At 44.3% G+C, this 27,491-nt stretch overlaps 1 long non-coding RNA gene across 18 annotated transcripts in view; it reads right to left on the bottom strand.

Annotated features, from left to right (window-relative positions):
• The window catches only part of LOC130176096 (uncharacterized), a 58,616-nt gene extending 32,559 nt beyond the window's left edge, over positions 1–26,057 (bottom strand). Inside the window, exons 1-6 of one of the 18 annotated variants that reach the window (XR_008828821.1) lie at positions 25,931–26,057; positions 20,564–20,669; positions 19,735–19,798; positions 13,174–13,201; positions 12,621–12,743; positions 6,323–6,567 (exon numbers count right to left, since the gene is read on the bottom strand). This is a non-coding gene — a long non-coding RNA (uncharacterized LOC130176096). Of the gene's footprint in view, positions 1–6,322; positions 6,568–10,684; positions 10,837–12,573; positions 12,810–13,173; positions 13,202–13,314; positions 14,188–16,940; positions 17,375–19,734; positions 19,799–20,563; positions 20,670–25,930 lie in introns of those variants that run through there. The other 17 variants (XR_008828831.1, XR_008828826.1, XR_008828825.1 and 14 more) reach the window with 17 other exon arrangements.
• Positions 26,058–27,491: the final 1,434 nt, after the last annotated feature.

Genomic DNA, 27,491 nt, shown 5'->3' with positions numbered 1-27,491 from the left:
TGATGATGATGAGTTTGTGATTGAATGAGTGACAGACGTGAGTGATCAAGTTACACCAATGGTCAGCCGGTCAAGTGTAGGGTTTCCCCATTGGCCGCTTCTCTTTCTAAATGAACTGGCTGAAACAGTTTCTATAAGGTGGCGTGTGCAGCCTGCATTGCTTTTGTCGCGAGATTTAGAAACTTTAGAAACATTTACATTTAGAAACATTTGTCGCCAGATTTGAAAACTTTTTTCAAAAAAGCACATCGCAACAAATCTAGCTAAGTTTTGGACAAACCTTAACTATTTTCCATAGAAAAGAGTCACCAGTACTGCACCGCAAGTGAGAGGCACACCTCTCTTTGTGTCTACTCTGTTCAATGAGTTGCAGAGGAGTGCTTTGTTACCTATAGGGAGGCTGTGCATTGTGTGAGAGGCAAAATAAGAAAGATATTCTGTCACTTGTTAACATGTAATCTTAATGGGCCGTGTTTCAGTGACTATTTCATACTTGTTCAGGTGTCTGACAACATAAACAGAAAAACATGTAAATGAGAACAGCGTTATTGCGAATTTGACTGAATTAAAATACTGTATATGTGAGATAAGCAAACAGATAAAGGGCTAAAACCGGCTGACATTAGGCAGAATGCAAGTACGACGTGATGATGTCAGCTGCAGCGAATCCTTAACAAGTTTTCAACTACATCCGTAATTTTGCTCATTAATCATACACGGTCCAGACATATACTAGGTTTTGACCTAGTTTTTTTTTAAAACATCCATAGGTGTGAATGTGGGCGTGAGTGGTTGTTTAGTCTCTCCTGTGATAGACTGGTGACCTGTCCAGGGTGTAACCCCACCCTCGCCTAATGTCAGCTGGGATTTATAGCTCCATCTCCCCTGCGACCCTATAAGGATAAGCGGTATAGCTAATGGATGGATGGATGTTTTTAAAAGACCTATTTGTAAGTTTTGCTATTGCTACATAGCTAAAGTTAGCATTAACAGCTGTTTAATTACCAGTCTTGCCAAGAGTTTCAGGCATTGTTGCATTTGCAAAACAAGAGGTTAGAATATGTCCTCTGAGCAGCGCTATACTTCCTTAGAAGTTACAGACTACAAGGTAGCCCCGGACTGCATGCATCCATCTTGGTAGTGTCTGACTCCATCTAACTCCTCGCTAATTCAAAAATGGGCAAAGAAGTGGGATGTGTGTGAAGCTGAGACTTGGGTGCATGCAGGTTTGTGGCAAGCATAAACTTTACTTTAAACCTTAGTAAAATGTAAACAGGTGAGTTATATAAAAATTCACCCCCCGTACAGGTGTCATGAAGGAGGGAATTAGCTATAGAGACTAAAACAGTATTTTGTACCAGGCTCTAAACATGTTCACTTCTGCTGTAAAGTTGTACATTTAAACATGAGAGTGAATGGGGACTGACTCGCTTTTGGAGCCAGACTCTAGTGGTCATTAGAGGAACAGCAGTTTTTAGTACTTCAGTGTTGGCTTCATTTTTCAGCCCTGGACGTTCCCCCTTGTGCTGAACTCACAGCATTTCTTGTAGGCTGGTAAGTAAACAGCTGTTAATGCTCACGTTGGCTTTGTAGAAATAGCAAAACTTACAAATAGCTCATTAATAAAAAAGTAGTAAAACCATGACCACAGCTTTAACCTAACCTTACCTAAAGGTTTAATCAGGATGTAAACTGTGTAAATGATCACAGCAGCATTTTGGCTGTTATTAAACAAAAAGTAAAAACTTTCAAGATAGATATGAAAAGTATGGCGATCACTTTTTTTGGATTGTGATATAAAGATTTGGGGCTTTGGTAGAATATGTACAAACTAGAGTTAATTAACTAATTAACTAGAGTTAACTGTAATAATGTACTGTAATCTAAAACACGTACATCAAAAAGAATTATAAATTTTGCACTGGAACTTCTGACACTGAGAAATATTGATGCACCTATAAAATAAATTACAGATTATTATGATAAATGCCTCACTTCATTGTCATTTTAAAATTCTTAAAGAACATAGATTAGGATTATAACATCTTTTCTAATTGCTAACAAATCCATTGAAAAGACCAAAATCAACAGTGTGTCAGTTAGTTCCCTACCCTGCTTGTTACACACAGCATCAATCCCATATATATTTCATATATATCTTAATTTTTTGAAAGTCTCAGTGATTTCTTAAGTCAACACAGCACTGTAGTTTTTAAAAAATGGGACTCAAAGAGGAATAAATATTGCATTTGTTGAGGTCTATTTTCAGTTGTGGATTGATATACATCTGGTTCACTATAGAGTATTTCCAGCAGCACAATTGTTTATGTGGGATTGACACAAAATAAATTACAGTAAACATGTTCATTGTAATGAAGGAACACATCACTCACTGTAACAGTGTGGCTCACTGGTGTGTTTTCAATACATTTAGCTCTATGACACCGGGAAATAAGATATATGAGGCTTTGGCAACACAGATGATTCTTATTAGTAAGAACACACTGTGGGCGTTGGTCTTTTCATTGTATATATTGACCGATTTTACCAGACTTTAAAATCACATTTTCAAAAAATACATTATAATACATTATACATTATAAAACATGATAATAATAATGTTTTGCTAGGTCAGCTTTAGTAGCTCACTAGTATATTACGCACTGAAGACCAAATGGAAGGTGGATTGATTGTAACATTATAACCCACCTGCACACACCAATGATGTCTCTCTCCTTCTATAGCACAAAAACTAAATGAAAATGAAACAAACAACCTCCCCCACAAACAATAAATGATTAGGTGATACTAATACAACTTCAATTCAACATGGAGGATTGAGGTGGACTGAACAAATGTGCTGTCGTTTACAGGGCTTGTGAAAAAAAACATATTAGTTAGACATTAAGTCAACGCATGACTTTTTTCCACTTGGGTGAAGAGCTGTGCAAACATTAATTCCCTCTCTAAAAAAATGTAATGGGTTCCACTCACTGATCAACAAATAATTGAAGCTAAGCGTTCCATGATTATCATTTGTATTTATATATTGTCTATTGATGATATTGGTCAAGTTAATTGGAAAAAATGGAATCTATGGTAAATCCCTCAAAGATAAATGTTAGGATTAAGTCAACCACAGGAATTTTGGCTGCATCAACATATGGTCTTCATGAGACGGCAGATGTAAGCACCTCTGTAGGAAACACATGTATCTTCCTTAAAGTTGAATGCATGAATAAATATTTGATATTTTTGATAATAAGTCATAATGCAGTGCATTATGTGCGTGTGTGTTGTGTTATTAGCACACAGAGTTGATTGTAACTCCTGACTTTTTGTAGCCTGCATCTTCAAAGCCCCTTGGTCTCAGTTTTAACCATGACGTCATCTCCCTAAATATAGCTTTGGACTGGTAGCTCGTGTTAAACAAGAGGAAAAGATTGTCAGTGGATATTTAGGAGCATGCTGTGATTTATCATACACAGGTGGGGTGACGTCAGGGCAGATACGCCCTCTCTTCAAACTCTGTTTCAAGTAAAACACACTGCGTGATATTTAAGATAGTATGCTATTAAAAGGTTCCACCAATGCTGTGATTTACAGCAGTAATTATTCATTCAGTATATTTAGAGCTGTAGCAGGTAAATAATCTAACGTCATGAGACATATACAACATTATGGACACTTATGATGAGATTATGGGTACATCCTCTAGGCAGAGCGTTACTGTGCTTTGAGCTGTAGTCAGTCTATTAGCAGTTTTAAATGTACGAGTTAAAACAGCCAAAAAAAAGCATATTATTTCACAACACACACATGATACCACATAGCATCAAAAGCTTGAACTGTAGCCACTGATATAAAATACACACCAAATAATCCCCTCAATTTGATAGTTGACCATTTTGCATCCCCACTTGAGTCACGGAGTGAGAAATATCATTATTCTGAGCTCAGTTTACAAGAAGGAAGCAACAACGTGACCATCACGTTTAAAGACACACAATGAAGTGACACAAGTCAGGGGGAATAATCTATCACCACAATGACATAAAACACCAGAACAACAGCAAATGATTTCAATGAAGCCCTAAATAGCCCATAAACATCACAGCTCTGTGCTGTGACGTGATACAAACACAAGAAAATTACACTTATTTTTTATCAAAAAAAAAGTCCCTTTTTCTTATAATTGATGTAAAAAAAATGACAACTGTGATGATTCTCCTTTGCCAGTTATTTTATGTACAGTTAAAGGGTTACTTCCCCCAAAATTCTAATTAAGCATGTTTTCTCATGTATCTCTGGTAATTTGAGCATCCGTCTCTGAGATTTCTTCCACCAGCCCAAAACAATGGAGGTGAATGGAGTTTGGTTTGCAGTGCTTTCAGCATTGGAAAAACATATTTTGAAATTTAACAGCAATTTATCTTTCTTTGGATAATAAACAGATCTCACTGTCAACAGTTTGCATTGGAACTACTTACTACTGAAGTAATAATCCCAGAGACAACTGTTGACAGCGTGTTTGGTGGATTATCCTGATAAATGAGGACTCACCACAAAATCCCATTCACCTCCATTGTGTTGGGGTATAGGCAAAATATCAGAGATGGAAATTTCAAAACCTGGATAAATAAAACCAGAATATCCACATGGCTACATACTACAGGCCACCAGGTGTATGTAAGAAAATGATTATGTTTTACTAATTTAGGTGAATTGTCTCAAAATAACCCAAAATAAGTCACCCTGACTTTAGACTTGATCATTTCGAGAACACAAAAAAATGACCCAAACCTGCTGTCATAAGGTTCTATATTTACAGCAGGGTATGTATTGAAAATGCAAATTCACAGCATGTTACAAAAATAAATGTTGTACTATTTTTCACTGTACAATTTTTAAAAAATCATGTTTTTTTTGTAGGATATCAACTGGTGTTTTCACTCACACAGCATACACACACACACACACACACACACACACACACACACACACACACACCCACACACACACGCACACACACACCACACATGCTAAAACATCTATAGCATCCATTTTGTTGCTGTTCCCGGGCGAAGTGATTGTCAAAGCCACTGTCCTTACCACTTCCTGTCTTAGAAGAGAGGGTTTAGGAGCACCTGAATGCACCATCAAATGCTTTGAAACAGGGATACAAACTGGCTGCCATGACATGTCTCCAACTGCGTCTGGAGGGAGCAGGTCAGGACGAGCCTGGCAACCCCATCAGCCAACATCAACATGATCTTATTTGCCATAAATTTATATTTTATCTCACTCATGGATTTACAGTGGAAACTGATCATTACTGCAATAATAAAAACCCTAATGTAAAGAAGCACTTTCTGTTTTATTAGAATAGCCTACAGAACATTTTGGCCTGAATTATTTCCCCTCTGCTTGTGCTGGTAACTACAGCGTTATTACAAGGGCAAGTAACTCTAACGTAACGTCGATGTGTTGCCTGAACTGTCTACGATATGATGACTCACACTGAGAGGTGACATAGCAGGTATTTGGGGGGACGGAGTGGGGGAGAACGGGGACTTTACAGCTCCTGATGCCAAAAACAAAGAGTAGCTATAAAGTGCATGTTACAGTCAGTCATACGTGCACGCCTGCTCAACAGACATTTATAGTAATCACTGGTTAACTTAAAGGCCATCACATAGACTGAAATACAGCTCAATAACCCAGTAACAACAAAAGTTCAACTGCAACCAGATGGCTGATTTTAGACGTGACAACTATAATATTGTTATAAAATATAATAACATATATATTCATATGATCCGTGATGGACGTATGTTGAAGATCCAGGACAACAGCAAAGCACGATTCAAAGTTCCGGATTATAACAAGCAAAATGTCGCCGGGGTCATCTTCTATGTCACAACAAAACTACAAACCAATATTACACTGACATGAAAAGACTGTTAACTCACTAATACACACCACAAGACCTTCCAACAGATATTTCAGAGGAATATTACGCGGCCTGTTGTGTTTTTACCGAGCGTCTCAAACCATCATGAGAACATGAATCCTCTACGTTTAAGACAGACATTGAACATACAGCAGACAAAGCAGGTTTCTGGATAATTTAAAGGCCTGTGATAAGAAGACATAAAAGAAGAAGAGAAGATAATCCAGCGCCACAAGCCCCTGCGCAGACACAACTCCTGCTCGCATGCACCCAGCAGTCATTACGAGCCCTACGCAAAATGCAATTTAAAGGGTGATTTGGGTTTGACGTCATCCTCATCCTCTAACACATCTCAGGCCGTGCAATTACCTTTGTCGGGATGAGGAAGAGGGAGGAGGAGGAAGGTCGGCCGGGCGCTCGGTCGGTGTCTCTCCTTCTGTCTGTGCACTCCTCAGTGAAAACATCCAAAACGTGGGTCCCCCCTTTTTCTCCGGCGCACAGCTGGGGGCTCCAACAGCATCAGCATCATCAGCAGCAGGGGCGGCGGGGGGTCCACCCGGGCACACAAGTCACCTCGTTTCCATCTTGTATTTTGTAGTTGTCATTGTTCCCTCCTGCAAGACAGAAAGACAAGACACGCGTGGTGAGATTTAACCGTCTGTAAAGTTAGTCTGAGGACCTACACGGACAGGACAGAGGGCGTAAGAGGGGATTTGGGGAGAGGTGGGGGAACTTTACGACCTGCAGCCGGTGGTGATGAGACGGCGCCACACAGTCACAAACATAAACCGTTTACAACGCCAGATTGATACAAATCCATACATGGAAAAAAAGTGCAATAATTACGTCACCCTTTAGAGATGCACAGGTAAGTTTACCTCCAGTTACATCCACACACACAACAACAGAGAACTGCGTCCTGCACACAGTTGTGGCTGACGCTGAGAAACTCATGGCAGCTCCACAGGTCAGAGGTCAAACCGTTTACTTATTGAAAATAACGTCACTTGTGTCTAATTTTGTCGTTTCCGGGTGTGTTGATTTGCTTTGTCCATTAAAATCCATTGACGGCACGTGTGCCCTGCTCTAACACACGCCTCAGAGTTTGTAATGAAACCTGCATGATGGCGTTTTTTCTGGTGACCAGAGAGGAGCAGGGTCGTACACGCACCCGCAGCCTGCACGGGCCTCACCGGGTTCCGGTGCTTTGCTCATGGGCTGGGTTAAATGTCACTCTCGGAAATTACTGAGACACATGCTGGGATTTTCTTTAGCAACGTGTGTTCACCTTGCTCGCTTTTGTTTAACTCCCTAGTTTACTTTTGGGGTATCTCTACGTCGTGGCCAGAACATACAGGGACCGGCCATCTAAACGCTTTAATGGTGACTTCAGTTACGTCACTTTCAGCTCTCTGACGTGCACTTTTTCCATCCTGACAAATATATTTTCTTGCCAGGCGTCAGGCCTGTAACTTGCGGGTCTTGCGGTAAAAGGAGGGCCTATCATTTCATGCTGGAGGTCATTAATGAGTGGACCTACGCTTCCTACACCTGGCTCCTTTTTTTGGCCTCATACTGTATATATACTCTGACATGAATTATGATTATTCACACTGATGCTTCTGAAACTGTGTTGGGACAGCAGAGAACAAACTGAGAATAAAGTTGCATGTGTTTTTCTTCTCGAGGCTAAATTGAATTGCATCCTCTCTGCCTCTTTTTACTCTGTCTTTTAAGACAGGCAGTGCTCTTCTCCCGGTTTTGTTTTCATCTGTGTGATCACTTTGCGTGCACACGTCACGCCTCATTCACATATACAGCTCTGGAAGCCAGAGTTTTGCTGCGCTGCAGAACTTGTGAGTATATTGATTGAGTCGTTAAGCTGCAAAAATTTGGGTTTGATCTTTTTTTTTTCCTTCTCCTGTTTTGTTTTGAATGTGGTGGGTCAGGCTGAAAGGACGTGGTCGTGTCCGGTTCTCTGTGTGCTCTTTGCGGGGAACGTTGACAGGGAACAGTGGTGGGCGATGCTTGAGGTGGATTAACTACTACTCACAAAACTGGGAGGGAGACACGTGTGCGTTTTCAGTGTGCTTGTGTTAAAAGGGAGGGTGCGTGGATGTTCGCACGAAGGCCACACACGCACGCACGCACACACAGAGTCACTACTCGGTCAGTGTATGAGGCAGCAATTGCAGCTGTTTCTCATCCCTCTCCATCTGCCAATCTGGGCTTCTCCCTATGTTAGGATGGGCTTGTTGGGGAATCCCTTGCATATGCACTTTGGGGGGTGTGTGTGTGTGTGTGTGTGTGTGTGTGTGTGTGTGTGTGTGTGTGTGTGTGTGTGTGTGTATCTAACATTCATTTACACGGGGTTAGGGGTTCAATGACGTCCAAGAAAAGTGGCACCCCACCCCTCCAAAACACACACACACACACACACACACACACACACACACACACACACACACACACACACACCACCATCCACTGGTTTGCCCACGTGCAACTTGTTCATTGCAAGGGTCTCCCCGTGTTTACACTCTGCTCTGCTAGGGGCCACTGTCTCTTGTTCAGTGTGGGACGGGGGGCTGGAGGGGCGGGGGCCGGGGGTGTGTGTGTTTGGCTGAAATTATGACTTAATCTTGCATGGCTCAAAGTTTTGGGTCTGACGACATGTTTGTTGACAGAAATACCAAAATAATATTTTTTTCAGGACACTGAAGCTCGCAAGAGTTTGAGCAAAACTTGGGTGCGACGTGGCTGCAGAGCTTCGCCACAATTTCTAACAAAGAAGAAAACTGTTGACTAGAAAAAAAAATGACACACGTAAGGGCTGAAAAGAAACCATGACAAAAACGCCCCTGCTATAGCAATGGCGAAAATAACAAGAGTAAATAATGACAACATCATAGCAAAAAGCAAATTCGAGCAGAAAAAGGAAACAAGCCCTTAAAAAATTAAAGATTGTAAAATTCCACGAGTGGAGCCTCTTCCGATGTCGATGTGCCGGCGCGGCGATTGCGCCCTCCGCAAATGCTTTTTGGGGTAAGGGCTTCCCAGATTAATAGTTATGAACAGCAAGCCCAGACCGCAAAAAGATTCGTGAAGGGCATTATCATCATCTGCTGCCGCTGCCGCTGCTGCCGCCGTCCGACGGAGACTCCGTGACACGGGGAGCCTGCTCTCTTTTCGCTTCCGTGAATTAATCTCCCATCCCGACTCGGTTGATTGTATCTCCAGCCATCGGCAACCCGAGGCGAGTGAGTCCCTCCAACATACACACAGACACACTAACACACACGCGCGCTAGGAGGAGGAGAGGATGGACGGAGGATGGAGAGGAAGAGACAGAGAGAAAGAAGGAGAGGAGGGGGGGGGGTCTCCGGATGCCAAGGCTGCTGCTGCAACTGAGAGCTGTCCAAGGTCCTTTCGCTTTGATTCCCCACTCCTTCTCCAGTTTGAATTCTCCTCTATCTCCCCTCTCGTCTCTCCTCCCTCATCCATTCGTTTCTCCTATCCCCCTTCACCTCTCTCTCTCTCTCTCTCTCTCCCTTTCTGTCTCTATCTCATATTTTCCTCTCCTTGCTTTTCTTTCTTTTCTTTTTTTTTTATCCAAACGCTCGGATGTGCAAAGCCCGTGTGATCATTGGGAGCTGTGCATCGATGCGTTTTGTTGTCAGTGTGCGCTCTCTCTCTGTATTATATTCCCTGGTCCGTGGTGTGTCTCCCTATAGTGAAGCGCTGGCTCTCTGCAGCCGCTCCAGAGCTCTGGGTGAGGAGGGAGCAAGGCTGTAAACTGCTGGCAATAAATAGAGAGCAGGGAGGGATCTTATTGGAGCAAACCAAACCTCGTCATCAACCAATCGGTGTCTCGCTCATATAGGGACCCCCCTTTTTGAAAAAAATAGACAGGGCTAACCAAATTGTGATCTATACCAGAGAGAGTGTATACTTATATGCACTCATATAGGGATATGAGCATTTTGATGCGGCTATTTTTTTAATGAACATTTTCTTTTATTTTTTTGCGTTAGCAGGGCGTCTCGCGAGGCTGCGAAACCAACCGTCGCTCTGAATGGTTCATATCGTGATAAACAAAACTAAATTATGCTGACAATAATAATAAACAAGAAATGTGACAGCGAGGATGAGCAGTTTTCACCTCATCACAAACACCCCCCCCCCCCTTTCTTACACGAGCCAGCTACAAGCGACATCAAATGATGGCAAAAGCAAACACAGCGAGCAGAAATATAATAACAAAAAAATAACAAGTGCATGTCGACAAAGTGTAGGGAGCCTCGCGCAGCCCCTCCAAGTCGCATCACAACATAGCAAGAAGCATCTGAGGCGACTCATGGTCACCTATACAGTTCACCGGAGGGTACCATTGCGAAAACGACACGGGGGTCTCCGGACTGGAATCTCAGTCCGGAGCCGATGCTTCAGTCATTTCCAGCGGGTGTTTTTAAGGTTTGAACCACAGCAGCATGACTATTATATCACCGCTACTACTACATACTGCAACAGTTTACAGCTTATACAGCGGCAGTGTACAACTTAACAAAACAACAACACAGTCCTGAGCATCACATCAAGAGTTAAAGAGTTCATCACGACCGTAAACCACTCATTCTCACACACTCTGAGTTCAAACCATCTTTAATGTGTTTTCTTTTTTCGTCAAAATTTAGCAACGAGATAATTAAATAAAGAGGAAAAAAAACTTACCTGTTTTTTTATTTTTCCTGCAACTGTTCCGTTAGTTTTTCAGAAGCCATTGCAACATCTCACCCCTATAAACAACCCTCAACTTCCCCCTCTGGAGCTGCAAGTTACTGTATACCGAGGTGGAGGCCGGGTCACGATCTGAATCCGGACCCCCTCTCTCTCTGCCCCCCCCCCCCCCCTTCTTGTTTGTACCAGGCTTGACTTCAAACCAACATACCCCCCCTACCCCTCACCCCCCCCCCCTTCTCCCCTCCTCCTCCCCTTCCCCTCTCTTTCTCTCCATCAACACCGCCCCACTATCACTGATGAAACTCGTCTGCATTCAAGTTGGCTGCCAGCAAGCAGCAGGGCTCACACTAAAAACAAGCTTTGGGGAGAAAGGAGATATTTGGGATTGAAGGGGGGAGTGAGGGAGGGAGGGGGGTGTTAGGGAAATGGTTAGTGCAAACCCAGAGTCTTAAGCACAACCCAGACCTTAGACCCCCCCCCCCCCCCCCCCCGTGTGGGTATTTTTTTCATTGGGTGGTCTTTTCATTTGCAACCCAGTCAGTCACGATTCTCCCCCACCGTCTGCACTGCACAGTGACTGCCTCTCCTGACGCAGCCAACGCGCACATTACTCACTTTAGCAGTCACGACTCGGGAATCCGTGTTGTTTCCACCGAAATTACACGCTCGGTATTGAATTATTGAGCGAGATCTCGCCCCTCGAGTCGCTATTTACGCGTTTTGACCGACGAAGAATTACAGAGTTGCTATTTTTTGGTGTTTGGGGGAGGTGAAGGAATGTAGCCTATCGCAGGTGAAGTGCAATCGGGATTTTTCATGACAAAGACAGGTGGTCGATGTGTGTGTTTTTTTTCTTTCCATCTGTGGCACGGTAGCCTCGTAGCCTGCATGCAAAAATACTGGGAAGAATTGGCCAAAGTCGTGCACAGACTGGGACTAAGGGGGCGGGGGGGGGGGGCGGACGGGGGGGGGGGGGTGTCGAGCGCGGGTCGTGTGTCCCAGTCGGGCTGCAGAACTGTCCAGACGCCTGTAGCCTATTCATCGTCTTCCCGGTCCGGGTCGCTAATTCAGCACTGATAGGCTACCTTAATTGAAAGGGTGATTCCTTCAAACTCTTTCTGGGAGACAATAGCGACGCTCCACTTCGCCTCTTGAGCGCCCTCCTGGTCGCGAGGACGCAAAGTTATTGTGAACAGAGCTCTTGAACCGAAAAAGACACTGAAGTCACACGCGTCTTGCTGAATTCAAACACTGAAAAAAATCTCAACTATTTTTGCTACTTTTTTCCAAACATTTCCTAAACATACTACGAACTTGACACCTGCTTCACTTCTTCTATTCATTTTTAACGCGATTACAAAGTAGCTTCACTTCAAAACTAATCACTTCACTTCACAAAAAAAAAAAAGGATTTGTAAGGCACGGTTGTCAGGCACAGGAGGAAAGTTGGTCAGGCACGGGAGGAAATAACGGGACTGACGTGAGCAGAAGAAAAGCTGATCCAAGTCGGTCCGGCTGCTCTCTCTCTCTCTCTCTCTCTCTCTCTCTCTCTATCTCTCTCTCTCTCTTTCTCTCTCTCTCTCTCTCTCTGTCTGGCTGCCTATGGCATCCGAAGAGGCCGTTCAAACTGTACGGGCGGGAAAAGCTCTGTTATAACATCTTTTCGAGCCAAATGTCTCCCCTCAGGAATTTTAAGGAGGGGGGGGGCTTAGTATTTCTCCTCCAACGTCGCTTCAGGAAAGAGGATTCACTCAGAATAGATGCTGCTGGTTTTCAAACAGGAGTAAATAAAGCTTTTGGCTGCCAGGAACAACACCAGCCACCACCACCCCCCACCACCCCACACACATGCACATGAACACACACACAAGCAAACACACCACCGCCAGTAACAGCCCACTACCGCCACTTGGTGTGGTTTCAGCACCATTGCTGCTGGACAGCTCCCGGGTTTCCCCATGCGGTGCGCCTGGTCTCTGCTGCAGCAACAGCTCCTCACTTCACTCCTCTCTTCCTCCTCCACCGTCGCTTCTCTGCCAGTACGACTCCTCTTAAAAGCAAGAAAAAACGGAGGGAAAGGCGTCCTTAAGCGCTCATCAGAGAAGGGTTCCCCTCGCTTTCGCGGTTAAGCAGTGAGATGGGAGGGAAAAAAATAAATATGTGATAGAGACTCAACAGCGCCAACAGACAAAGGGAGTTTTTGCACTTGCTTATTTACCAAAAAGGGTGATTCCTACTCTGCAGGAAGGGTTGCTCTATGCTTCGGTTCTACAGTTAAACATGGCTCGTAAAGCATGCCAATTAAATCCATGCCTGGGACCGGGAGTCAAGTGTTTTTTTGTTTTTGCGTGCATGAGACAGAGGAGGAGGCAAAAAAAATGGGGGGAAAAGAAACAGCACAGGCACTCAGAAACATGCACTACTGAAAAGACACAAAAGTACATAGAATTAAACGTTGCATGTGCAAATGTCTCACTCACCATGGTGCAGGCACGTCCCGGTCCTAAACTGGAGGAAGAGAAACACAGAGAGAAAGATTGAGATATTAGGGCAAAGCCGCAACAAGAGTGTGGAAGAAATGCAACAGATTAAGTCCTCCATTTGTTATTATGTAGGCTTACAGTGGCACGTCCAAGTTTGCTCAGGATCGCCTCCCTTTTTATACAAGTGATACCCGTCTGTCTATTTCTGGCGCACGATCAAAACTATGTTGCTATTTTTAGGTCACAGTACGAGGAAGGAGAAAAAAAAAACACTCACAAAAGGCATCGCTTAGGAACGTTACGTGAAGTGCATGTAATGTAAATTAATTTTGCCTCTCCAACTCTGCACAAGAGCCCCGATTCCCCTCCGTTGCATCATTGCAGTGATTTTTTTTTTTTTTGGAACCCAGTGTGCCTTCAACAGCACCACCACCACCTCCTTTGCATCCGTAAACCTCACTACTTTCCTCCCCTCTACAACTAAAAATCTGGAACTCGTCGTCGCTGCCAATATCATCGACATATCTGCTGTCTTGTCGCCCTCTTCAGAAGCTTCTCGTCCCAGTGTCACTTCAGCAGCTCAAACTCATGAACGCAAAATAGGTCCAAATACTGATGAACGCGGATTACCCAACGCTTCTTGTGGGATTTTCTCTTTTCTTTTCAGTCGACGGAACACTGTAAAATTGGAGTAATCAAGCTTTGCTGACGAGAAGAAGAAAAAATAATAAATAAAAAGCCATTTTTGTTGAAGGGCTGCGTCAGTTACTAGGCATTGACGTCACGTTTAGATTCTCTCACTTTACAGCCCGTAGAGCCTGATTAAAGACACTACCGCTCTGTGATCAGCTCTTGGCAAATGTGCCACGGAAAAAATGAGTGCCAGAATAGGAAAATATTACAGGTGGATATTTGTGGTGTGCAGTCGTGGAAACTGTAGCTTTGGAGTAGGTTATCTCCTGTTAGAAACCCTCCTCTAATGCTCTAGCATCTGGGTTTCCATCCAAACACCACTACCCCCCCACCCCCCCGCTCCCTTGTCTCTGTATATCCCCCCGCCAAGCGTTGGTGCTGTTTTGGTCTTGGAGAATTTTTATCCCAGCATACAGTGCATGTGGCGGACAAAACACTGCATCTTTAAGCAGATAAGGCAGAGGAAAACACGGCGAACTGAGCCGCTGCCTCCTCCATCCATCTCATATATTCACTGGCCGTGCCCACGCACCAGACCCCGCTCATCCGCGGAATAGACCCACGGGGAGCGCACACTTGTCCGTGTAAAGGCGCACAAACAAACCCCCCCCCCCCCCCCCCCCCCCCCCCCCCCAGCACGCTCTGTCTCTCACCTCCCCTTCAATATCTATAACACCTTTACTGTAAGACCCTCTCCACACACCCCACGCCGTCCATCTGCACCGCGTGGAGATTCACGAGACTTTACGGGATGGGATGGAGTGCGCTAAGGTTGATGGTGTAGGGGTGGGGGGGAGAGATGGAGGTGGTGAGGCTGCACTGAGTGGAAGCTACCTAGAAAAGTCAGCTCTGAGAAGGGAAAAGGGCTGCGCCCGACGCATCGGTTTGTGCTATTTTTATCCCTGCCTGTAGGCCAACTGTATGTCCGTGACTGCTGGCGAGTGCATGTATAGGGACACACAGAGAGCGGATTTAGCATGTCCTCTACCCTAAGATCACCAGCATAACAAATCAATGATAAGAAGAAGAAGAGGAAGAAGAAGCACAAGGTGAGATTTATGCTCTGGATATTTTGGCATCTGTCTGGCTCTGTTTTTTTCCCCAAGCCATCAAGTCACTCAAGCCAAAGTACGAAAAGATAAGACAATAGTCAAATATCCCATCTACCCCACACACAAACCACCACCACTAGCCACCACCCCCCCCCCCCCCACACACACACACACACACACACACAGACACACATGTACACACTCACAGTTCCCTGTAGTCCACAATCATTCAATCAAAGAGGGAGCAGTATCAATGGGAGTTGCAACCGAGGTTCCTCAGTGCAGTGCGCCAACATGAGCGCGTGGTGTCGACAAACTCAGCCACAGATCCCCCCTTATTCTACCCCCCACCTCCCACCTCCCACCCCACCCCACCCCACCCGTCCTCCTCCTCCTCCCCCCTCCTTAAAAAAAGTATGCACTCCTGACTCCAGCAAGTTGCAGACCGCAGCAGAGTTCTCCTCTTTTTCCTCTCATTTGTGAAGCTTTTGTCACCTCAGAACGAGAGAGGACGAAATACTCCGCAGCTCTCACTGTCACAACTGTTTCACTACAGGAGATGCGCTTATACCGCACTTTTACCGCAATCGCAGTTTGCAAACCAAGTCGCTTTGCCGCAATGAGTTAAATCCGGAAATGGACATCTGTAACCACCTCCTCTAAAAACTCTCCATTGTTATTGTCACGATGTACCATCTTGTGAAACTAATGCAACTCTGGAGAAAAATACCTGTTTTGCCACTTTATTGGTGGTGGTTAACATTATTCACCTCCTGCTGAAATTTCTGCTGAATCGACCACAGGATGAGCGAGGCGCTGTCCGTGGTGCTGAACCGCTCAGCCTGTCGTGTCCACCTCCCTAACCTCCCAGAGCATGCAGGGTAATTTACACAACACACTGCACACACAGTTGATGTTGATGCTAAACCTTATGTTGCTTCGGCGCCAAGTTGAAGAGAGCATGCATGCGAGATTTACAGATGCAGTTGTAGCCTATTGCTGCCTTGTAAAAGAAACAGGACAACATGTAACTCTAAGGTGGCGGGCAACACGTGTGGACTGACGCAGGTCCGCTGCGGAAAGTTGTTTACAAGTGGAGAACTGAAGGAGCCTTAGCTCTAATCTGAGCTTTGACTCTGACAAATATACATGAACGAGGGGCTGTCTCGCTCTCTCGCTCTCTCTCTCTACTCACATTTGCTTTACTGGCACACAGGGTTGCCCAAACAGTAAAATATATCATGTGACAGATGTTAGAAACATAAGAAACAGGGTCAGCAAATTTTGATTTTCCCAAACTCCCCCCCCCCCCCCCCCCCCCCAGTTGTTACTAGGCATCTGAGCAGAGCAGGCAGCCTAAAGCAGAGGATCCCCAACACGTGAATACTCCTACGCATTACCGCAGCCCGCTCTCTTTGAGTGTCTGCAAAATCCCCTCCGATGTCAATATGCATACACAGAGAGAGAGAGAGAGAGAAAGAAAGAGAGAGAGAGACCCAAAAGAGAAAAACCCTTCCTGAATACAGTTCCACTGCTGCTGTGTTTATAGCCTCGTCTGATCTTTCCCGGTGATAGCAACGCTCGCAAACACCGGCATGCCCCGCGATGAACCTAAATAAAGTCGCTCTGGGAGGATCATGTGCAGCAAATGAGAAACAGTGTTAATTATGAGCTTCAGATAGAAGTCTCTCTGGGGCAAAACACCCGCGATGTTAAGCAAAAAAATGTTCGCAGAAGCGCCATATGTATGGTTTCCCCTTTAATGACCGACATCCTCAGATAATTTAGATCATTGTGTCAAAAAGATGGATTCAGACTAGAAACGGCGGGTAACATGACTTTTCCCCGCCACTACATTCCTACTCAGGAGAGTGCTATTACCCCCAGATCAAGCGGTAATCTCCCAGTCCCAAAAATATCTAGGCTATGCATGGTCTAACTGAAACTGGTCAAACTTCCCTGACTAGTACATCACATTCTGGGTCGGGATTCGCGCCATCTACAAAAGAAAGCACTTACCTTTTCCGTTTTTCATTTCTCTCTCTCTCTTTTTAAACTCTTTTTTAAAAGAAGGGCTTTGTGCAGGCTGAGACAGACAGAGGAGACAGAGGGAGAGTGAAAGCAAGGCAGCCTACAGTCTCTCCTCATGCGTCAGGATGGAGAAAGCAGGTCAGTCCGATGTGCGTCGTCTCCCAGTTCTGTCGGAGACTAAAATATTTGGTGTTGCCATTCAGGATTTAGGGCGCTAGCTCAAATAAAAGGTGGGTTGGCTGGGTGGTGGTGGTGTTGGGAGGGGTGAAGGGTTTGGGAGTGGAAAGGTGGCGGTGGTGGTGGCTGGAGAGGAGGAGGGGGAAGAGTACACAGAGTTACAAATGTGAGCCAGCTGATAGAAAGAGCCCGCCAAATCAGGGGGACTTTACGCATTTGGGGAGGCGCGCCGCACGATTCACCTCACTGCATTGACTCTCTCTCTGTCTCTCCCTCTTGCTCTCTCTTTCTCTCTCTCTCTCTCTCTGTGCGCGTGTGTGTCTATGTGCCTATGTGTGTGTACGTGTGTGTCTGTGTGAATGACTCCCAGACAGAGACGGAAAGCATGAATGGGGAAGGAGAAGCGTCCGCGCTATTATCGGCGCAAACCCGCCGGGAAACGAATAAATCGGGCTCAATTAAAAAGGAACGAGGAGTGAGGTGAAGCAAATGCAGCTCGCGGGGAGGGATAGGGAATTCATTTTATATGTATGTATAAAAGAAAAGAACGAAATCTCCGGGTATGGAGATGCATTCATGTCACAGCACAGGGAATGGCTTTGGAAAAGTGTCTGGACGACGAGACCTGCAACCACCTCTCTTTCTTTCTCTCTCTCTCTCTCTCGCTCTCTCTCCATCTCTATGTGTTTGTCTCTCTATCTGTCTCTCTTTCCCTGGTCCTCTTCTCCAGCAGTGTGCTATTGACCTGCATTGACGTCATTGCGTCATTAGGTATCCCTTAGAAACACTGACTTTCAAAAATAGTATCAAATTAATTCAGCTGGCAAGGAGAGAGGGGTGGGGCTTAAGTGTTTGGGGTTGGGGCGTTTGGGGTGAAGGGGTGTGTGTGTTGGTAGATATGGGTGAGGATGGAGAGGGATAGCATGTTTTACCCCGCCAACCCCCCCACCCCCCTCACATCCCTCCGCCACCATTTCTAAGCCGACTGGGGCGGAGAGCTACAGCCCAGACACATCGATATCTGAAGCGTAAAGACTTGGAGTCCCGCTGGAGGGGGTGACAATACAAAAATAACTCAAATTCAAATTGAATTTCGCATATGTATATTAGTCATTGCTGTCAAAGCAAGTATATAAACACATAATCAATGAAAAAGGAGAGCATAAAGAAAGAAAACATTGATTAAGGTTATGATAAAAGATAATAAGTAATAGCTTTAGTAGTCAGGTCAGATAGGTTCATCTCTTTTTGTTTCTGTCTCTCTGTCTCTTCCAGTCTAAAAATATCCTCCAGCCTCCAGCTGACAATGTTGAAAACATTTCCCCATTTAACCCACAGCTCTTAAAGCCCAGGGAGCCAGAACAGACAGACAGACAGGCAGACGGACAGACCGGTAGGAAGAGAAACAACATATGTAATTCTACAGGTTTTAGGGATGATGAGAACATCCAGACAATGCTGGGTTCTTCTGGGTCTTCCAGTAGCAGACCCGTAATGACCCCCAGAAATCCTTTAATTCCTTCAAATACAAAATAGAAAATTTGATTTAAAGAACCCCGCCTTGTTCTTGATGAACAGATATGTTGTCACTGCTGCACTGGAACATTTCAGGTCATTTTTAACAGATAAATGATGGTGGACTGGACGATGCTAATGCCACTGGAATTGGAACGAATGGTGATACCAAATTCGAGAACATTCCATTCAGATGTTTTTCTATACAGCATGAATAAACCAGAACTGTGGTGGTTTTAGTTTCAGGTCATACATACAGTGTTTGGAAAGCTGTTAATGAAGAAAGTTTATTGAAGAGTTAACTGGCGTACTGAGGGTTCCCTTTAGGAGCTGTCCCTGGTGCTGAAATGTCACTACAAGCTGATGCTTTACTTCTTCACTTCTCTTTTTTGAAAGCCCTCTAACTCATCTGCAGTCCAGGAAAATATTGTGACTGACAATTGATAATAAGCTGATGAAGCAAAGTGGTGATACACTCACCAGAATCACTACAGAACTGCAGTTTATATGTCTAATTCACAGGCTACGGGCTTCAATATAGAAATTACACGCATCATATGCACAATGCAGAAGACAATACAATTCCAAGGTTTAAGTCTGAAATCCAGGAATCGAACGTTATATCTCGACACACCATGATCTTTGAAGTGAACATCTAAACAATTGCATAAAAGTGACAGATGGAATATATATATATATAATATATATGTATATATGTGTGTGTGTGTGTGTGTGTGTGTGTGTGTGTGTGTGTGTGTATGTATGTAGGCTATAAATGTGAATGTAGTCAGCTTAGCTTAACTGTAGTTATTCAATATAATTTATACTCACTAAATCTACTTAATTACAAGAGAAACATGTTTAAGTGGTTCAGTTGGTTGACAGACTCATTTGTTGTTTCAGTGCCCAGCATAGGTCATGATACTACATTATAAAAATTATAAGTATAAGTATAAAAGAAAGTGCCGATTAATTCATTGTTTTAACTTATTATTGTTTAAACTCTATTCACACACATCACTGCATGAAAAGTGATTAAGGAGGAAATCTTACAAACAATAGTTTGATGCCAAGTGTCAGTGATACTCACTCCTCCTGCCGACATATCCCTTAAGAAGCTGGAGCTGTGTTGTTGTGATCCTGACCTTTGAGTCCTTAGCAAAAAGAGAATTTTCAAGTCAGCATCAGTGAACCTTTCACACTCTGTGTTCTCCGCTCCGTGGTCAGTTATTTCAATTAGGTTGAAAAAGAAGCTTATAGAACAACAGGCTTTTATCTGTAAATCCACAATGTACCAGCAACCTTAGTCATTTCCGTCTTTAATTTAATATGACTATGAGACATGTTGTTTTGGAAAGTATAGCCTCCTGCACCGCATGCATGGCTACCAAACACACACAAACACACTCACACACACATGCAGATGTTGGCAACTGATTTGGAACCTTTCCATCTGTTTATAAATTTTTAGACCGGCTCCTTTGAAAAGTTACCCCAACCTACTTTAGTCGCTTTGCTGCCATTTGTTTTCTCCTGTCTCACAGAAAGAAAGCAAGGCTGTTTTCCTATGTGTGATATATGAAGTGAAGGAGAGGAAATGAGTGAAGGAGGATTGAGGGAGGGAGGGGGAGAGGAGAGCAGAGAGACTGTGGCAAAAAATATTTCACCATTAAGACTAAATTAGGCCTCATGATTCATCCTCTTGAATTGAGAAACACACATTTCGAATGTCGTAGGATGCTCCATCTCAAGTCTGGTATCCATTTAGCACTACACCTTTCAGTTTTTTTTTTTGTGTGTGCCAAACACACTAAAAAAAGGGTGTGAGTGCTGCCTGGGAGGAGGAAGTGGAGTGTGTGATCAACAACAAACAGGAGAGATGCTCTGTCTACACCCAGATGCATGAATTTGCCACTGACCTGCTTAGATTATTGCAAATAACAGGTGACAGGTCAAACTGGTGGGGGTTTCCTTAAGGAAAGTCTGCTCTGGAGGCGCTGAAGCTGCAGTTGACCTCTGACCTCTCTGTGGATGGAGGTAAAAAAAAAAAAAAATGATTCCCACATAAATCAATGAGGAAATCACATTAAATGAGATAAAAATAAGAGGAACAAAACAATGACAAGTAAACAAGGGTTGTTGCAGGTGCAGGCTGTGGGACTTTGAGATGTGTGATTGCAGGACAAGGCGGGGGGACCCACATGGGGAGAAATGTATCATGGAAGACGTCACCGGCACCAGTGGAAGTCACGCAGCATTCAGGGGTCAGTGCCAAAGCTGACGACAGAGTTAGAGAGACAGAGAGAGAGAGATCCTGGGTGTGACTAAGACACTCCGACCATGGAAAAACAGTGTGCTGTCCTCCATTCCTCCTCCATAATAACATAAACACATGAGTCAGTCAGCCTATTTGAGCGGAAATGTTAGTCTTGATAACGAAATGAAAATAACGCTCCCTCCGTACGGTCTATTGAGCTTCAATCCTCCGCCCTATCTTTTTTCTTAGCATGTCAATACAATAATAATACCTTCCAAAACATTTGCCTTGGGTGCATGATGGCCCCTGTCTTTTCCACTTGGATCTCTGCTTGTGTGTATGAGTGAGTGTATGTGTGTGTGTTGTATACACACAGGTCCTTTTAATTTGTTTGATGTCCCCTCCCATCTGCCTTGTGGCTTTCCATTCCAACTCGTAGGCTGAGTCTTTCTAGGAAACAGTGGGTGTTTTGGTCTGATGTTTACTATTGGGCCCCAGTCAGCAAGGGCAAGCATACACTCTGAAAAGAGAAGGACTCAGTGGATCCTCATACTTCACGTACTGAACCATTATACCTTCAAAGAAATAACAGAGAAGGTTTTTTGTGGATTTCACCAAGTTGAATGTGTGATTTTTTTATTTATTTTTTGAGGCCTCTTGTTTCCTCTCTGATTGGCTTAATAAACTGGTGACCCCATCTCTACAGTTTTGGTTAAATACTAAATTGATAAAAAAAACATTGACTATAATCAAAAAAATGTTTTACCTGTAGTTGCCTTGTTGCATTGTTAAGGTCTGTGTGAGACCATTTAAGACTGACTTTTGTCTAATTTGTTTTCTAGTTTAGGTTCACTGTGTGTAAAAATTCATTCAACAGAATTCAAGAACACCTTGAAATTACAGGTTTCAGGTCTAGAGGAACCTTTGCCAGGTTTACTATGTACAACCATTTTTGTTGAGAGTGTGTACAGAGAGATGGCTGGCCAGGTTTTGTTTGAATTTCAAGCCCAGATTAAGGAACCCTGCGCCCTCTCCTCCCTCCCCCTCCCCTCCTCCTATTTATTTTTCCATCTCTCCTGCCTAAATGATGTCAATGGAAGCAGAGCTATAGTGCTATTTATAGAACGCCCCCCTTACACTACACACAAATGCACACATACACACACATAAACACACACAAATACACACACCACCACTACCACCACTTAGATTTACATACCCCCTACTCCTGCACCCCCACCCCCCACCCCCCACCCCCCAGCCCACAGCCAACACCAACCATCCTCAGCATCACTTGCTTGGTCGGGAGCTCTGCTGAACACAATAAACCACTTCAAGAGAAGAATCCGCATGAATAGAGCCGCTGAATATTTATGAACGGCTTTGTCACATGTGCACCGCGCACGCACGGCTACGCGCACGCCCCCTGTCCATCACCCCCCCCCCCCCCCCCCCCCCCACACACACACACACACACACACACACACACACACACACACTTTAATGTGTGTGTACTATATGTGTTTGCTCTCCATGCCTGGTTATTGCCCGTGCAGCCGTTCTTCCCTCTGCAGGAGAAAAAAAAGGAAAAAGAAAACCCATTGAGAGGGACAGGAGCGATGCGCGCCCCCTGCGTTCTTATTCTTCTTCTTCTGCTTCTTCATTCACTCATATCGTGCAGTCATTCATTCATTCATTCATCACTTTCCCACTCACTCATTCACACAGTTCCTCCCTCAAAGTCTGTGAATGGACGGATAAATGGGATGAATGCAGGGAGCCACCTGTTCCGTTGCTGCACTATTTGCTGCTGTTATTCCAGTTTTGCTTTGTTTGTATGTTTTTTCCTATACAGTTGGAATCACCAAGTTGTGCGCGTGCGTGTGTGCGTGCGTGCGTGGAAGGGTGGTGGTGGGGGGGGGGGGGGGGGGGGTTACATCTAACAGGCCAAGTCTCAGGGGACACCAGAGTACACAGTGTTCCCTGGGTATGAGTTTTGGGAGCGCTATGCATAGACCAAATAACACCCCCCCTCCTCCCTCCTCCCATCTCTCTCTCTCTCCACGACTCTTTCTGTCTCTTGACATTCACATGCTAGATTACGTAACATAGTTGGGAGGGGTGGAGGGTGCGGGGGGTGGAGTTTAAAGCTGGAGGGGTGGTGGTGGGGGTGTTTAAAGTCTCCTTCCATCACAAATAAATGCACGGTTTGCTGCACAAGCGTCTTCGATTGAGAAGAACACATGAGGTCTGTTTTTTTTTAGACTGCCTTCTATTTCTGAAAGGCGGCCGTGATAAAAATAAACTTACCCCCCCCCCGCACGATCCACCCCCATCCACTCTCAGTTTCAGAAACGCTGAATTTCAAACCCCGTCCTTAATCAACGGAGTCGTGTAAATACCTTGGGTGGGGGGGGGGGCGATCATCTTTATAGGTTTATCGTTTTATCGGCAGTGCGGGTTAATGATGGTTTCAGGGGTCTAACGGGGCAAAGACCGGTCTACAAACCAGTTTCATCACCGGGTTTGATTTCCAGAATAGCTTCCTTTAAAGCTGATATAAATAGATGAGGTGCATTTCTGCCTTGTGAGCGGGGGAGAAGCTGTAAATCGTCGCTTCTCTTCAAATATTTTCATTTGTTCTTGATTACAGCGCTTATTATTCGTCTCCGCTGGTTTTATAGACGGAATCTGCGAATCACTGCTTTGTATGTTTGGCCATTTGTTTTCGCTTTTTTGTCGCACGACCGGAGGATTTAAGCGGGTTTTTATTATTATTATTATTATTATCATCATTATTATTATAAACAACCCCGGCTTGATATGCATGTAATATACAGCAGCAGAGAGGGGGCTGGTTGGTATTTATAGCGATACTGTGTACATCCACAGCGGTCACACGTGCAGCAGCCGCTTCCCTGCACTCCTGCTGAAGTTGACATGTTAACACTCACTGGCTGCTATATTTAGCCCAGCCTCACAGTGCTGTTACTATTCCCAGCATTGTACATGAGGGGGCGGACTTTGCGTTTTTTTATGATAGGGAAGAAAAAGTTCCCTTTTCACAACTGATTTATTTTTCCGCGTACATCCCAACCCTGCTATCTGCCACTGATACCTCTGTGTTTCAGGGACGCTGCAGTTCACGCACATCACGATTTCAAGAATGATAGACAGTCAGAGAAAAGGGATGTTTCAATTGTTGACAAATCAACGCCTGAACAGAAATAGATGATAATGCTGACTGTAAACGTCGACCATCCCCCTTTTACAAGTGTCCCTTTAGAGTAAAACACTGTGCGTTTTGTGTAGCTGACCTTGACTTCTGACGTCCCTGTGACGCAACAGGCAAGAAAAAATAGGCCTATTTCCTCACATCAAGAATCTTATCAAAATGAATACAAACATTTTCAAGATGTTGAAGTCTGCACATTCTGGTGAACATACTAAACTCACACCTTATACACCTGAATCTGTTCAAAGACATGACAAGTGTGTTTCCAAAGGCAAATTGTTTCTCTATGTTTCATTAGAATGCTGCTGTAATTAAAATTCATTTAAAAGCTTTTGTTCGGCAAAACTCTCCTTAGATGTATTTTGGGCAAACCCTGTATTAGTTACAATGCCCAAGTCAAGTCTATTATGTTTTCAGCGCCATGGAGAGTTCCCATTAGATCTTATCCCCACTCATATATGTTCAGCACCATGGATAGCTCCATGACATAATGCACACTTTGCCGACATTTCTACGGTCTAAATACTGTTGTATGCTACTTTCACCTCTCCAAACAACCTTTCCTGGGCCTTGATGGAAAACGTCATGAGGTCAGGGAAGGATATTAAGCAGAATTTATGAGAAGCTACGACAAAAACGACAGTGGTGCTGGGAAAATGCAACGGCACTCACACTGGACGAAACGCTAATGTAATTCTCGTTGAGACTGATGCTAAAACTGTGCAACATCGTCACTAATCCCAGGAACCTTAACCACTTTTCAACTGTGGCCCTGGTTTTGCTTTAGTACACTCTGTTCCCTTTGACCAGCAATGGAGCTCAGATGAGCCTTAGGTTGTTTTCTTGACAACTACTTGGTTATCAGTAAAGAGAATATAGGTTGTAATAGGACAGTTGATTTAGTTAGAGGGCTTTAGGAGCCAAATCCCTCCTGTCTTTCTATATAAACAAGTCTAGAGAAATACAGGTCATGCATGATCTGGAAATGATTCAGTTGACAAAGGTAGGTAAAGAGGTAGGCCTATGGACTGCTTGTTGTCATCTACTTATGTCCCTGCCTAACTTCAGTGGCAGCTGTATCAGCTTAGAGTCAGTTTGAAAAATCCACCGTATGATTTCTGACATGCATTTTTGACAAAGTCCAGTCCAACCATCATGTATTGGCTCCCTGGCTGTCAAGAGAACTGTATACACAAGCTCTATCCGATGCATAAGAAAACTAATAAGAAAATTCCCTGAGAATTCCTGTGAACACCCTTAACAGTTGGGCAATGAAGTTGGAGAAAATTTTGCAATCAGGCTTCAAGCTGTGATGTAAAATCAAGTAGGCCTGTTGGACTGCAGGGTTAAATGAGTAATTACTTCAATGACAGTAGTACTGTGCGTTACAAGGCTACAAGCTGCATGCTAGCCAAAGTCACATCATATTTTTCAAGACACCAAACTTGATTGATGTTGTTGGGATTTTTTTTTTCTCCAACAAAATAGTAGCACTGAACGCAACACAGTAGCTAGAGTAGGCTAACAAGTGAAGGCACAGTTTACAATCACAGCAGTGTGGCCTGACCCCATACAGCATTAACTTCATCACTACAATACTGGCAACAAAATCATAAACACTGAAACTGAGGCCCTTTACGTGAGGTTAGTTTGCAGGAGGCGGGCACCCATCCATGCGGTGTGTTGGTGGACAGTATGAAGGTCTTGGTTCATCACCACCATCCTCCCAAAGGTTGATAATAAAGTGAGGAAACCCATCGAGTTCCACCAAGTGCTTCAGGACTATTGATTTACCTTCACTTCTACTCTCACATGGACTTGTACAGCCGCTCCTTCCTTCTCTTTCTCTCTCTGAGGGTCGTCTTCGCTTCCTCTCCCGCTGCTGCCGCCCACTCCTCCTCCACCACTTGATTATTTTCAGCTCCGCCGTGTGTGTGTGTGTGTGTGTGTGTGTGTGTGTGTGTGTGTGTGTGTGCGTGCGTGCGTGCGTGCGCGCAAACGCATGTGCCAGCCAGGCATTGGCTGGCAGGCTGGCTGGCTTGCTTGCTTGCTTGCTGGCTGGCTGACTGGCAGGCTGGTTTGGGAAATACCTGGTCACGATCAATGAGGAGAGGGTTTATCTTGGTTGCATGCCGCCCCCTACTGTCCTGAAACGAGCACTGGAACTTAGACCTTAAACGCACCATGGTTCTTGTGCCAGGAGATGTACAGTACATCTGCAAAAATACACCGTCAGCCTGCAAGTGAGGGAGGAAGCTCAGATTAGTAAAAAGGGGAAAGAAACCGGTGCAATATGCAGAAATCCCTGAAAAGTCACTGTAAGACAGAAAATACTAGCTGTTCACAATCAAATAAACACATAAACATTTGCATCGAAAGCAACTAGCTAATGGAAAATGTGATGCCTCATCGCTGTTGCAAGCCTTACTTCATTGCAGCTTTGACTCAACACAGTACTGGACCAGTAACTGACAAATACAGGATTTCAATCACTAAACATTTTGGGTCTGGGTCATGAAAAGCAGGGGATGTGATTTAGACAGATTTCTTCTTCTCTTCTTTGCTCTGCTGAGCCGGATTGCAGTCTTCCTCCGTGCGCCTCAACCCGAGCACAAGCACAAAGAGACAAAAAGACATCATGAAAGCTTTAAGTGACTCGTTGGGTGAGGATAAAAATAGATCTGGTTGCTCTGCGAGGAAAACCCTGGTCTGGATCGCCCTCTAGAGGGGACAGTCCGCCAAGACAGGACCTGAGACAAAACATGGACGGTGGAGCATCTTCTTTAAGCCTTTATTTTCTGCAATAAAGGCGCTGTAATGTTCATGTTTCGTGAAGCCTTCACCAAGATATACAAAAATCTGTTTGTAATCAATAATCCACAATGACTCCGTGTCATTATTATATATTTAGACATGTTTATCCTATTTAAATTCATAGATTTATTTTGCAAATAAAAGTAGAGTTGATGTGGTTCATCTTCCTCTGCATATCCAACAAACCAGCATCATGTTGCAGCTCATTGTGTGGTTTATATTATTATAGTAAAGTTGATGTATATGAATAAAGTGTTTCTGCGTGAATATTGTGGCCGCTGAAGCACTGACAAAACACAAAGCGTCATGCTGCATTTGCGCTATTTCATTAATATGTAACTTTTAAGTCAATGATTTGGAGGGATGGGTGTTGTTGTTTTCAGATTTAAAACCATTCAGTTGTCTCTCTCTGTAAAACACTGCCACAGTGGATTCAGAAAACAGAGTTTAAGCCCCCTCCTCCTCCTCTAAAGCATCCACCTACACACACCAGCACACACGTGTCTTCACATGCAGACCTGTAGCTCCCGCTGACAGATCA

Source organism: Seriola aureovittata, chromosome 10 (genome assembly GCF_021018895.1).
Source record: "Seriola aureovittata isolate HTS-2021-v1 ecotype China chromosome 10, ASM2101889v1, whole genome shotgun sequence".
In the NCBI taxonomy this organism is placed as follows: domain Eukaryota; kingdom Metazoa; phylum Chordata; class Actinopteri; order Carangiformes; family Carangidae; genus Seriola; species Seriola aureovittata.
The sequence above is the reverse complement of the archived record's forward strand: the minus strand, read 5'-3'. Positions and strand labels throughout refer to the sequence as shown.